Genomic DNA, 14,261 nt, shown 5'->3' on the forward strand with positions numbered 1-14,261 from the left:
GTTAGGGCTTCAGGTCTACAGGGAAAAAAGCAAGCTTGCCCCTGGTTCAGAGCATCTCTTTTCTCGGCATGGAGTTAGACTCAGTCTCAATGACAGCGCGCCTCACAAACGAGCATGCGCAGTCAGTGCTGAGGTGCCTTGCCCTACTCAAACCAGTTAACACGGCCCCTCTAAAACAGTTCCAGAGGCTCCAGGGGCATATGGCGTCCTCATCTGTGGTCGCGCCACTCAGGTTGATGCAAATGAGACTGCTACAGCTCTGGCGTCCCGAGATGGGCATGGCGCCACGGCACATACTTTGTGTATTTCACCCCTCTCTGCCATCAACTACTCAACCCCTGGATAGAGGGCTTTCTGCAGATGGGAGTCCCCCTGCAGCAGGTGTCCAGATGTGCCGTGGTCACCACAGACGCCATGGGCATGCGCACCCTCTGGCATCTGCACCCAGACCTCTGGAATCTCTACGTCTGGCCCTTGGATGGATCGCGGATGATCTAAAAGTGTCCTACCACCTGCTGTCATAGGCATTATCAACCAGGCCAGAGCTCCCTCTACCAGGCAGCTCAATGCCCTAAAATGGCGTCTGTTCACTACTGGTGCTCTTCCCGATCAGAAGACCCGCAGAAATGCACAGTCAGGTCAGTGCTCTCATTTCTGCACAGGAGGTTGGATGGGCAGCTGTCCCCCTCCACCTTGAAGGTGTTGTAGCCTCTATACCGGCCCACCACAATGCAGTGGACGTTAAGCCCCTGCGGGTGCATGACCTGGTCCTCAGGTCCCTTAAGAGGCACCTGGAGGCTTAATCCTCCTGGGCCATGCCTGTTCTCCTCACAGGGTCTCTCTGCGCCCCCTATGGGCCCTCACGATAACCCCCTTCGAGCCACTAGACTTATTTGAGCTGTGTGCCCTCCTCTGAAGATGGCCCTCCTGATTTCGTCTGCTTCCATCAAGAGGGTCGGGGACCTGAAAGCGCCCTCTGCCAGCGACTCTTGCCTGAAGCCCGGTGCAGACACTCAAGTCACCCCTAGACCATGTCACAACAACGTGCCCAAGGTTCCTACAGCCCCCCTTCAGGGCCGGACAGTGAACCTGCAAGCGACTGCCCCAGTAACTCGGTAACACAGGACACTGACCGGGTGTACCTCTTGCGCATAGTGCCTTTTCCCCTTCTTTCGAGGCAAATCTGTGCACTTTTACCCCCAGGTGAGTCCACAAAAGCTTGTGCTCCCTGGATGTTTTTCCTCCATAGCCCTCTGACTTGTGAATTCGGCGGAGGAATTCCCGACCAGACCCACTATGGGTACTAATTACTTTGTACTGGTATAGGTGCTCCACAGGTATCGGTCATCACGATTACCCTGTCGGCGCACCCACGTCTCACTTGGGTAGCTCCCCCTGCCCCCGGTTACTGTGTTTGTAGAGCTCCTCCCTCACCAGGTAGGACCTACCACCGCGCCACTTCCATGTGTGGCCCATAAGCCCATGTGATGTATTTGCCACATGTGACCTCCCCAGCCTGGACAGGATGTGGTCTCCGCGGGGTCTTTTCCATCTGAAAGAATAGCAGTCGGAAAAGAACACCTTCCCCAATGCATGTTATAATGTTAGATGGCCCCAGCCGCTTCTAACAGCCCTATGTTAAACATAGAGAGAGAGAGAGAGAGAGAGAGACCAAAAGAAACAGGATGTACCCTCACTGCACATAAAACAAAGAATTGCACTTCTTGACATCATACTCGAACTACAAAATACTAAATCAGAAACACCTTCTCTCCCCATTTCACAAACCACCACAAAGACTTCCATCTAAAATCTAGGTGAAACACTGGCAAGTGCAAACCTGACTATGAGGTATGTGAAATCCTGCCATGACAAAAGGACAACAGCAGAACCACCAGCCAGAAAATTACTTAAACACTGTTTAACAGGCATACAATACTTAGAAACATTTGTGTAAATAGTGAAATTAAACTGTTTATATTCTTCTGTTTTATTCATTCCAATAGAATACATTTCAGATAATCAGGTATTTAGGAAGCTTTGTAGAAAGAGAAAGATAAAGTGTGGTAAAAGCCCTACTTGTAAAAAAGAGCACTTAGCGTACCAATTGTTCTGATCATTTCATTTCTTTCATTAGTTCCAGGTTGTTAAACCTTCAAACTTGTATAATTACAGGCTTGTTTCAATTTCTAATGTCTGCAATCTCAGTGGGCCAAAAATTTGTTATTATGTGTCTTTTAAAGGCATGGGCTACCGGGGCTTAAGCCATGAATGTTTTCGATAGAACCTGTGCTTCAGTATCAAGTTGATCCTAAAACATTACATGTTAACAATGTATTTGAATATAAAGTGATAAATAAATTAATGATAATGATACAGTTATAATGACACAGATTATACAGTATCGATACAACAAAATACAGATTCAATTCTGTACACGCGTGCTCTCTTGTTGTCAGCTGCTTCCCAGCACTTACTGTATGTATGTGCCCGCATGCAAGACGAGCGCTAGCGACTGTGTGTGTGTCTTGTCAACATGCCTCTTGGTAAGATACTGGAAACTAAGTTTAGTTTAGTTGGTCAATCGGGAATCGACCAAATATTTACATATATAACCATGAAAACAAACAGTAATATTCTTCTAATTTGTATTTGAGGAATTTACAAACTTTAAGTCAGGCACCAAGACATTTATGTTCTTTTGCAAACCTCTATTAAAGGAATAGTTCACCCAAAAATGAAAATTCTCTCATTATTTATTCATTCTCATGCCATCCCTTATGTGTGACTGTCTTTCTTCTGTAGAACACAAATTATGATTTTTAGAAGAATATTTGAGCTCTGTAAGTCCTAACAATGCAAGTAAATGGGTGCCAACATTTTTATGTTCCAAAAAGAGCATAAAGGCATCATAAAAGTAATCCATATGATTAATCCATATATTCAAAAGTGATATTATAGGTGTGGGTAAGAAACAGATTATAATTTAGTCCTTTTTTTGCTAGAAATTCTTCTCCCTGCCCAGTAGGGGGCGATATGCATGAAGAATGTGAATCACCAAAAACAAAAGAAGAAATTTGGCACCCATTTACTTATATTGTATGAACCAAAAGAGCTGAGGAATTATTTAAAAAAATCTTAATTTGAGTTCAGCAGATAAAAGAAAGTTATACACATCTGGGGTGGCATAAGGGTGAGTAAATGATGAGATAATTTTTATTTTTGAGTGAACTATCCCTTTAAGACACGATGCAAAAACTTTGCAAACTTTGCAAAATCTATTTAACAAATGTCCTCTTAAGTCAGCTACCTATTTATGCCCATTTACAGCCTACTCTAAAAACGAATTTAAAGTACCCTTGTCAACCCCTGTCCATAACACTGGCATGTCTTTTCAAAATTGACACCGCGTTATTAAATAAGCAACTCCAATCGAGGTGCGAGTTCATCCATCAGATACCATTTAACCGAGAGCGGTTTTTGAATTATTTTTTACTGAGTACACTTATGTTGCACAGCTAGTGCCTGTAAAAAGCTGGTGGAAAACAGTGGATGAATCTTCAGATGACAAGCAGATAATATCTCCATCTATGTGAGTTAACGAAATCCTACATGAAAACACACAAGACACGCGTGTGTACAGTGCAGCGTGTCTCTCACTGTACATGACGTGACTAACATATAGTTGTCCAGTTCGCAGGATTGGGGAGTAACACAATACATGTAATGGGATTACGTATTTAAAATTCAAAATATAAGTAACTTTGTGGGCAATGGAGGAGTCAGCAGACAGTGAACATTTGGGGTGTGTATTTATTTACTCTTTCGTCAACTCAAAAACTTTAACATAAAAGGGCTCTCAGTAGCCAACTTTTTTTGTTTGTTGTTACAACCCCGGGTAAACATAGGCTCTTTGTGTGGCAACCATGCAGACATCACTCTCCTCTGCCTCTCTCATTCTCTCCTCTGCCACTCTGGCAAGCCTTATCAAGTCTCCCTTTGCCATCACTATAATGAGAAACAGGTGTTAGAGTAATTACAGCCCAGGGGACGAGCCTTACCACTTTCCCTCTCCCGCAGACACATGACCACGTACCCCCCATGCCACACAATAGTATTCCACTACAGTTACAATTTAAATAATTGGTAATTAGAACACAAAATAAGCACACAAAACAAAGCTATTAAATTATTTCCGGTGTGGTGGATTTATCAGCATAGAAATCATAACAAACATACAGTTAATTATTACAGAGCTGCTTTTAAGTCAAAACCCGGCAGCATCAAATATGTATGTAAAGGGATCAATGGAAAGGAGGAGGCGAGAACCGGCTTTTCAATATAAATAATAGGTTTATTGATAAACTTAAAAGACAACACAAACACACACATGACGGACATGTCCACTAACAATCTCTCTCTCCCGCACGGCCCTCTGCAGTCAGCCTTTAAACCTCACGGAGGCATAATTAGCCAAATACGGGACCGGTGTGTAGTATCACGACCCGGCCCCGCCCTCCGCCCTGCCACATTCCTCCCTCGTTCTCTCAGGCTGGGGAGCCCCCGGCCTGACGTACACCCCCCCCCCCCTTTCCCTGGGGGAGGGCGTGCCTTCTGCGCTGTCTGCCGGCAGGTCATCCCCATCTACCTGGACAAGGGGGGGGACAAGGGGAGGGAAACACAAATAATTAAAATGGGGGGTACTTCCTGTAACAGTGTAGTACCCCCCAAACAACTGTAAAATTTAAAAGAGGATAAAGGCCAACGTAGAGCGACAGTGAGAGAGAGAGAGAGAGGAGAGAGAGATGAAAAAAAAACTTACTTGCCAGTTCTCCGATACGCCGCATCTTGTTCCTCGGCCACACCTCCACCCTTTATCGGACGACAGCCGCGCCTCTCCGGGCGGATCCGAGGCAGTCCTCCAGCCCCTGGCTGACGGAACACCCCGCCGCGTTCTCGGGGAACAGAAGGGGTCTCCCCCACCCCTGGCAGCGGTCCTCTCGCTCCAGGCGGTCGCCAGTGAGCCCCTCCCCGCTCGCGGTCGGCGGTCTTAAACCTCGCTGCGTTTCAGCGGCCGGTAGGCGACTCCTGCGCCCCTGGCAGCGGCCCTGACCGCTCCAGGCGGTCGGCTAGGAGCCCCTTCTCCCCTCGCGGTCGGCGGCCATCGTCCTCGTTCAGGCGGCTGGGCTCCTCATCCCCCAGCAGATGGCCGCGGCTGCTCCGTTGGGGTGGACGGTAGTGGCGAGAACTCTACTACGGCGTATCCCTCCTCCTTCCCGGGCTTCGGCACCAGTGTAAAGGGATCAATGGAAAGGAGGAGGCGAGAACCGGCTTTTCAATATAAATAATAGGTTTATTGATAAACTTAAAAGACAACACAAACACACACATGACGGACATGTCCGCTAACGATCTCTCTCTCCCGCACGGCCCTCTGCAGTCAGCCTTTAAACCTCACGGAGGCATAATTAGCCTAATACGGGACCGGTGTGTAGTATCACGACCCGGCCCCGCCCTCCGCCCTGCCACAATGTATTATTGCATCATATCAATATTGCATCAATGGGTTGCTCACCTGATTGAAACAATGTTGTTCCCCGTCTGTCACTCACTCAACGTTGTGTCGATTGAAGTGACAATAGTGGCTTTTGGGAGCCACAGTTACCTCTGATTTTGAGAAAAGGCCAATGAGAAATTGGTGAACAGAATTTGCATGTCCCTCCCCCGGACATACGTGTATAAAAGGAGGTAATCGTGTATCTGTTAGTTAGATTCTTTCTTCGGAGCCAAACGGTTGTGTGATCAGTGAGCTGAATTCACTACTGTTCATTCTACAAGAAGAATACAAGAATAGCTCTACAAGAAGCATTGCTGTTGGATTATATGACCGGGGTTCTTTGCCCTGAGGAAGTTTCTCCCCCTAGTTCGGGACAAACATGTCCTAGTCGGGTCAGACAGCACCGCAGTGGTAGCGTACATAAATCGCCAAGGTGGAGTATGCTCGCGCCACATGTCACGACTCACCCGTCGTCTCCTCCTTTGGAGCCAGCAGCGACTGAAGTCACATCCCCGGCAACCTCAATGTGATAGCGGACGCGCTGTCACGACAACGCTTGCCCAGTGGAGAGTGGAGGCTTCACCCCCAGTCGGTCCAGCTGATTTGGGAACGGTTCGGCAAGGCCCAGGTAGACCTGTTTGCCTCTCGAGAAACCTCCCACTGCCCGGTCTGGTACACCCGAACAGAGGCTCCCCTCGGGGCAGACGCATTGGCACACAGCTGGCCCACGGGGCTGCACAAGTACGCATTCCCCCCAGTGAGCCTTATTGCACAGGTGCTGTGCAAGGTCAGGGAGGACGAGGAGCAAGTCACCTTAGTGGCCCCCTGTTGGCCCACTCGGACATGGTTCTCGGACCTCACGCTTCTCACAACAGCCCCTCCCTGGCAAATTCCCCTGAGGAAGTACCTTCTTTCTCAGGGACGGGGCACGCTCTGGCATCCGCACCCAGAAATTTCGTTCATTTTCGTTCTTTGAACCATTTTTATACCCTGATGTTGAATACTGATTTTTTTATTTTCATTCATGCATTGGGTCAATTATGGTATTTTACTCATTTCTAATGAAATGTTACATGTGAAATCATCTGCAGTGTACCTTTAACTGTGTAAACACACCAGGCAGAGGGGCAAAGAAGTACATTACAGGTGTTACATTTAACAGTTTCAGGACAAATGTATTTATGAGTAAGGACACCAGTTCACTAAATGACATCACAATAGCTCAAATGTCAGTGTTTCTAGTTATACAAAAGCATATATCTAACAAATCCAAAGGCAGCAAAGTGAACAATTATCACAGGCTGCTGAAAAGGAGGTCTATTTGCATCCCGGTGTAAATAGCATCTCCCACACAGGCCAGCTTTTTGCACCCCACTAGTCTGATGGAACCAAGGAAATATACGTCAAACTAAATGTCGCTGCAGTGTCGTACAGCGTAAAGATGGTGTGTGAATGTGTACTTTTGTTCTAGCGACCGCTGTACGAATCTGCTTTTTGTTCCACTTTTTTCCCATCAGATGTCCTGATTCCACTCTTAATATTTCCTTTAATACTAACTGAATAACTGAATATAACTGTTGAACTGTTGTCTGTGGGACACAATATACACATTCAAAACTGCAGTGATGCCCATACTGTATGTTAGTGTTTAAATATGGTATAAATAGTAACTGACACTATTTGGACCAGGGTTGGGGTGCAAATAATATCTGCCACTATTTGCACTGGGCTGTAAATGGCATATACCATTATTTGCACCAGGGCGCAAATAGAATCTGCCTTAAAAAAACAAAAAACATAATGGAGTGAAAAGTTACAGCCACACCTGTTAGTTCTTTGCTGTTCACTTTCACCGGAATCAGCAGCCATTTATTTGGCAAAGATTGGATTCTTTGAATGTGAATTTAATAGCTGGGTGTGTCTTCTCTGGTGCTCAAAGTTCTCCTGAGTCAACAGCACCTCAGCCAGTGGCTTCCTGCCATAAGACACACCCTAAATGTTCTACTCCTCTACCACAATCAGTGGTCTGTATTCTCTCACATGAAGTAGTTTACTGAAAGTTGTAAAAGCATTGTGATCAAGGTGTGAAATTAACTTTTTTTTGCCCACCAGCCACAGTGGCTGGTAAATGCCCAATTTACTCACCACTTTTATACATAAATACATATAATGTATGAAAAATCAAAGTGGCTGGTAAGTCCTATGCATTTTTTCCAAAATATGCGGTAATGAAGTGTGTGTGTGTGTGTGTGTGTGTGTGTGTGTGTGTGTGTGTGTGTGTGTGTGTGTGTGTGTGTGTGTGTGTGTGTGTATGTGTGAGCGTGTATTTATCACTTTGGGGGGACCAAATATCCCCATAAGGATAGTAAAACCCGAAATTTTTGACCTTGTGGGGACATTTTGTTGGTCCCCATGAGGAAAACAGCTTATAAATCATACTAAATTATGTTTTTTGAAAATGTAAAAATGCAGAAAGTTTTCTGTGAGGGTTAGGTTTAGGGGATAGAATATAAAGTTTGTACAGTATAAAAACCATTATGCCTATGGAAAGTCCCCATAAAACATGGAAACACAACATGTGTGTGTGTGTGTGTGTGTGTGTGTGTGTGTGTGTGTGTGCACGCACATGTGTTTTATGTAATTCAGTCATGACCTTTGGCATGAGAGTTTGGAAGAAAGTAAGTATTAAAGAGGAGGTGGGAAGGCCAAAGAGGAAGACAGAGAGAGGAAGTGTAATAAGGGACAAAAGCACTTAATCCCACACACCAGAGTTGTGCAGTCAAATCTACAGCAGCTAGTAGGAGGACACCCACTTCTTACATAACAGCTCTCCACCTCCACACTGTACAGAGAGCAGATTATCTATACGTCCCCCTAACAGCTCCATATGTCCTTCTGGAGCTCTGAAACTGATATCTTTGTTTGCTATTAACGTTAGGATATTGGTTCTACTAATTGAATTAAGGAGAGTGACATGTTCAGCTCAGGTTGTTAATTTTCATGGCATGCCCGGATTCTTTCTCCATCACACTCACTAATTTAAACTCATTTCGGTCTGTCTGACAGAATGAGTCACACTGGGAAACTCTAACCTCACTGCACCCTGCAGACAGGTATAAGCTTGTGTTACTCAATATGATAATTGCAGAAACAGCTAAATTTGATTGAGAAAGCTGTGAGATGGTGCCCATATAATATAAAAATGGATTGTTATAACATAGGCAGGCATGTTTACAAGTCTCTGGTAGTACTAGTACAAGTCAAGACTTCAACTCTTAGTCTTTTGTCTCTATAAAAAGTCAATTTTGTTAAAATGTTTATTTGCTGCAGGTATGTTTTATAACTCTTTTGCAAAACAATTCATTTGATTTTTTTTTTAAATGTATAATTTCAATGGATTTCATAAGGTTCAATTTTGCAAACATTAAATGCCCAGCATTCTTCCAAAATTCACCCCCAAACAAAATATGCATTAAAATCAAAATTTTTATAATAAGTGGTTTCCTAAAAAAGCTTTCAAGGAGGAGATTTTGTTTTTTTAAATCAATATCAGTGCTTGGGTCTCTGAGAGTTAAACCGTTTATGACCATACTTCATAAAATAGAACTGATTAAGATGTTTAATAATTAATATTTCGATCCGTAGTATCTAAATAATTAGAGAAAACAATTATCCCCAAAATTGTTGTTTAGAAGTCTCTCATTTGGAGTCCAATCAACTGCCTAAAAGTCTAAGTAAAGTCTTAAGTCATTTTTTTATTAAAAAACTAACAAACAATAAAAATATTTTTTTGGAAAATGTTTTCTTCTAAGAGCACTTTCGCTTGAAGGGATGGTTTACTCAAAAATGTTTATTCTCTCATCATTTACTCACCCTCCTGTAAATGTTTAAGAATCTTCAAAGAGGTGTTTTTCTACAAAAACGTCCAACAATGACTGTTTTAACACTAACAAATGATGCAAGAAGAAGAAAACACAGAAATAATTTTTAATACATTTCTTTGTTGCTGTGTTAAGGCAGCATAGTAGTGCATAAGGAACCCGCTCACCGACAATAACAATCGTAAAAGGACAGAAAATGAGGGTGCCAAGAGCCAACTGCACCACTCTCACTCCTACACACTCACACACAGCCATGCAGACAGAGTATGAAATACACCTTCTTCTCATTCAATCAGATTGCCTACACAAACTCACAATTCCCACCCACCTATTCCCCTGCTCTATTCCCCCAGTCTGCTCACATACAGAGGAGAAGCAATAAGATAATCTGTTCTGTAGGTGCAAGCACTTTCATTTGGAGCTTTGATGTATCCACTGAGACAATGTTATTGTATTTTTCACATGGTAATCAAACCAGAACATAATTTACGTTAAGATGGATGGATGTGTTCAACCAGTCCCTGCTCATGCAGTTAAACTTTTCACAGTAATACTGGGCTTTTGGGCTATTACCATGATGTTTGGTATAAATATTTCCACAATATCACATGAGAAAGAGTTCTGTTATGATGAATATAAGCATGAGTGTCTACAGCAGCTTGGTGCTGTGTATGGGTGGGTGGTTTCTTAGGGGAACAGCTTATTTGACACCTCTGGGTAGACGTTCATGCTAAGGCCATAGGCTACATTGGATCACAGACAGAAAAGGTTGCTATCTGTCTTCTATCCTACTTATCCTTTAGTTTTTGACCACTACTATGTCCGTACATATAAACACAGCGATTTTCAGGACTTAAGTTGGCAAATGCCTTTGTTCCTCTCTGTCAGAGCACTGACGTCACATATTGATTCCCCCCAGGCAGTGTGACTGCAGTGTCATGTGAGCACCAGTGTCAGCACTATCACTGCTCTATGCAGCTGCTTGGTTCACTAGCACAGCATTTACAGAATGACCACACTTTAATATTATGGTCTTCTTTAAATAAAAACTGAATTGTACAACAGTTAGTTCCGGTCCTCTAATCTGACTGGTTAAATGACGTTTGAAGAGTGCTGATATTTAGTGTAACAACGCTGATGCTTTAATGTTTGAATCATTCTGCTTGTCTGTGTTCACAACAGATAGACTGTCAGTCTTTGAGTTGCTTTGGCTTTGTTTCTGACTGTTATCATTAAAAGAGCATAAATTCACAAAATAGCTGATCAAATATTGTCTGAAAGGCCAGTTACTCGATATTCTGAGTCCTTATTATATATGTATGCACAGTATGCACCGTATACTCTCTCTCTCTCTCTTTCTGTAAATATATACACATAAATATATAAATGTGTGTGTGTGTGTGTGTGTGTGTGTGTGTGTGTGTACATAGCCCTTGAAATGACCTTGAATATTTAAAGTCAAATAAACAGTACAAAGAAATACAATTATGAGAAGAACAACAGTCAATTCTAATTTAATCTGCATGTGCTGTGAGGTCTTAAAACATGATGATAGCCAAGAAAATGTGCAAAATGTGTATTTACATTTTTTGTTGTTTGCATAACTCACAGTTCAACCAATGCAACACCCTTTAAATCAACCATCCTTGATTTTATCCTCTTTTGTCTTTCTATTTCTTTGTTTCTAAAAATCCAAAACAACCCAGTATCTTACATATTTTCTCTTTAAACCTGCTATGTTATTATATCTTTTGCAATGAGCTCAACACCAACCTTTCCCAATCTCATGTATTTGATAAACTCAGCTGGCCCTTGAGAAGAACCAGACAAATTATCTCTCAAATCTGATTAATCAGAGAGGTGGCATTTGGGTCTCAGTAGGTAGGCAAGAACTGCTGGTGGTGCATCCAGCTTCAAATCATGATGCTGCTGAGGGTGATGCTGGGGATGAGTAGGAGGAGGGGGGATCGTCATAGCAATAGTGACGTCATCCCCTTGCTCTAATTGGAGGAAACCCCGTGGCTACAAGTCCGAGTCTACTGGGCAACCGAACTGTTTCCGTTCTCCCGCCTCCATTCCCCGCGCTAAATAGCCATTGGGTGATCATTTGAAGAATAACGAGTGACAGGTAGAAAACGCGCGATCTGATTGGTCGACAGGCGGGATTAGCGGCGTCCTTCACGAACACTTTCGATTGTCTTTTTCGACTACATTTTCCCCCTAACCATCCATGCTCATAGGCTTCACTCCGGAGTCAACCATTGATTGAGAGGTGAGATACGACCTAATATATATTATATTTAAAGGTTTGTGTCTGTTTATTAGATGTGTTTAGATTATTTTGCACATTTTATATTATTGTAACCAACGGCGTATTCAATATAATCGCGCCCGTCGGTTGAGAGAGGCAGGAGGGGCTGCCAAACTGCGTCCGAATCGGTCAGGAAAAAGGTTGATTTGCCCATAACTAAACATATGTAACACATATTGGAACATTCAGACTCCAGATTTGTTATATATAATTTTTTTTTAAAAAACAGGATAACGTGCAGTATACACGATAAGACCTATGGCTGTGATGTTAAGGCGGGTCTCGATGCTGCTTAAACTGCATAAGTCTATTTTGTGATGAGTTTTACACATTTATTTTGCCTTCAATATTTTGGTTATATACGTTGATATACGTTAAGCTGTAGTTATGACTTGTGTGAATATGTAAGTTAATATTCTTAACTGAATGCAGAGATGTTCGAATAAAGCCTTGTATAGGGACCTCACGGAAATCAAACTGGATTACGTTGGTTCATTTCGGCTCCGTATGATCGCGATCGCTAATGGCCTATTTGAAGCAATTAAAAGGTAGTTCAAGCTAACGGTCCGGTTTGTTTGAAAATGTGCGTTTTAATGGGAAGGGCAGGGCTGCGCGTGGTGCACTGACACATGCAGTGTCTACAGTGTTGCAAACTTAGCGAATTTTTGACAGCCTTAGAGAGTAAAATAGACATTTTGACACGACTAAAGACAAGACTTTTGTTGTCTGCTTTAGCGACATTCTTCCACATCTGGCGACACAAAAAACATCAGCTCTACCGTGAATGATGTCTCATTTTCTCGGTGTTCTAGCGCCCCCTGTGTTTCAAGTAATATGACAGACCTTCACGCCATCTGCGGTTATTAATGTGCACGCGGATGTTCTATATATCGGCTGATTGGCGAGCTTGCGTGTTGTTGGGATGTGTTAGGACGATCAACCTCAATTCACGTGCATGCTCTCCATTTAGAGAAGTCAGCCTACAGCGATAGAAGAGCATTGAGAAATGATCTAGCAGGGCGATAGAGAGTGAGAACGGATATGAACCCCTGATCTATAATAAAGTAGGGATGCACCGATCATGATTTTTCATGGCCGATTCCGATTACCAATATTTTCTTTAAGCAACAGACAAGAAGGAATGAAAGAGTTAATCAAAAAGAGGTTTATTTGATCTTTTACTGGCCAAACTGCCCTTAAATGAAAAGTATCTGTGTCTATGTGAAATTGGAGGAAACAACTGCATATAGTGGTGCACCGATCAGGACATTTTAGGTTGATTGGATCTCCTTTAAAAAAAATAAAATTTAAATCCACCAATACCGAATTTTTTAAAGTGCTCTTTGCCACACTTTTGCAAGTTATATGCTGCAATTATTCTTATGCCCCACACATTAAATTACAGTAACAATTAACAAAAAGGTTAAACTTGTTAATATTATTTAACAGCATCACTGTAGTTAACATGAACTAATGAACTTAATGTTAGTTACAACATAGGCTATTACATTTTAAAATCAAAAGTTGTATCAGACAATGGATATTAATGCACTAACAATGAACTATTGTAGGGCTGGGCGATAAAACGATATCAATATTTATCGCGATAAAAAAAACTCCACAATATCGACGATAAGCTTTTGAGTAATTTCCGATATTTAGCCTGTGTTCTACATCTAGACATGCGTGTTGCTAAAAACACTAGCAGTTTGGTTTTCTTGTCTTATGTTTCCACTGGCGGATGCTGAGCGAATGTGAGCGAGCGCTTTCAGTTCCTTCCTATGGAAACCAAGCGTCAAGCTCGCCAGGTGGATTGTAAAATTGACAGCAGCGCGGGGCAAGCGTTTCCCTAGCATTGGAAGTGGCTTTGTGTGGATTTCTTCACGTCAGTGGAAATGCAGCCTCAGACTGTATGAAGTTGCTATTGCCCCCGCTACGCAGTTCACCGCATTCCAGATCCAGACCCCAGATTGATTCCATCTTGACTGCAAGACATCATGACGACGGTTACGCCCTCTCATCGTCTCTAGTGAGCAGCGCGACAAAACAACAGTCCCAGTTACATCTTATCTGAACTTTCTGCGCTGTATTCTTGAATATTTTTCTCTAGCACAGAAACACGCTTCACTGATGCCCTGTCCTGTCCACCCGCTTCCTCTTTTCCCCACATGTGCGTAAACATGAGGTGCATGTTTCCAGAGCGCCTTTAGATCATATAGTTTTTTTCTTTTTAAATTTAGTTTTATTAATCAGCATGTTCCAAGCCTTTATTAATAAACAAATAGATTTCAGTTCTAATTTTGTGAAATTATTCAGATATCATCATCTCTGACAAGGATGAAAGACAAAAGAATTACTAGTTTGTAGCCTAGTCTTTCTCACTTTAATGAAAATAGAAAAATGGTCCTTTCCATTGTTGCCAACTTAGCGACTTTGTCGCTATTTTAGCGACTTTTCAGACCCCTTTAGCGACATTTTTTCAAAAAGCGTACTAGCTGACAAATCTAGCTGA

General features: G+C 42.8%; 1 protein-coding gene across 1 annotated transcript in view; it reads left to right on the top strand.

Moving 5' to 3' along the window:
- The first annotated feature begins 11,607 nt into the window (after positions 1 to 11,607).
- The window catches only part of ywhaqb (tyrosine 3-monooxygenase/tryptophan 5-monooxygenase activation protein, theta polypeptide b), a 40,016-nt gene continuing 37,362 nt past the window's right edge, over positions 11,608 to 14,261 (top strand). The window contains exon 1 of the mRNA XM_052153208.1: positions 11,608 to 11,710. The gene's annotated coding sequence lies outside the window, so the exon portion shown is untranslated. The remainder of the gene's footprint in view (positions 11,711 to 14,261) is intronic.

The sequence above is a fragment of the Xyrauchen texanus genome, chromosome 22 (assembly GCF_025860055.1).
Source record: "Xyrauchen texanus isolate HMW12.3.18 chromosome 22, RBS_HiC_50CHRs, whole genome shotgun sequence".
Lineage (NCBI taxonomy): Eukaryota > Metazoa > Chordata > Actinopteri > Cypriniformes > Catostomidae > Xyrauchen > Xyrauchen texanus.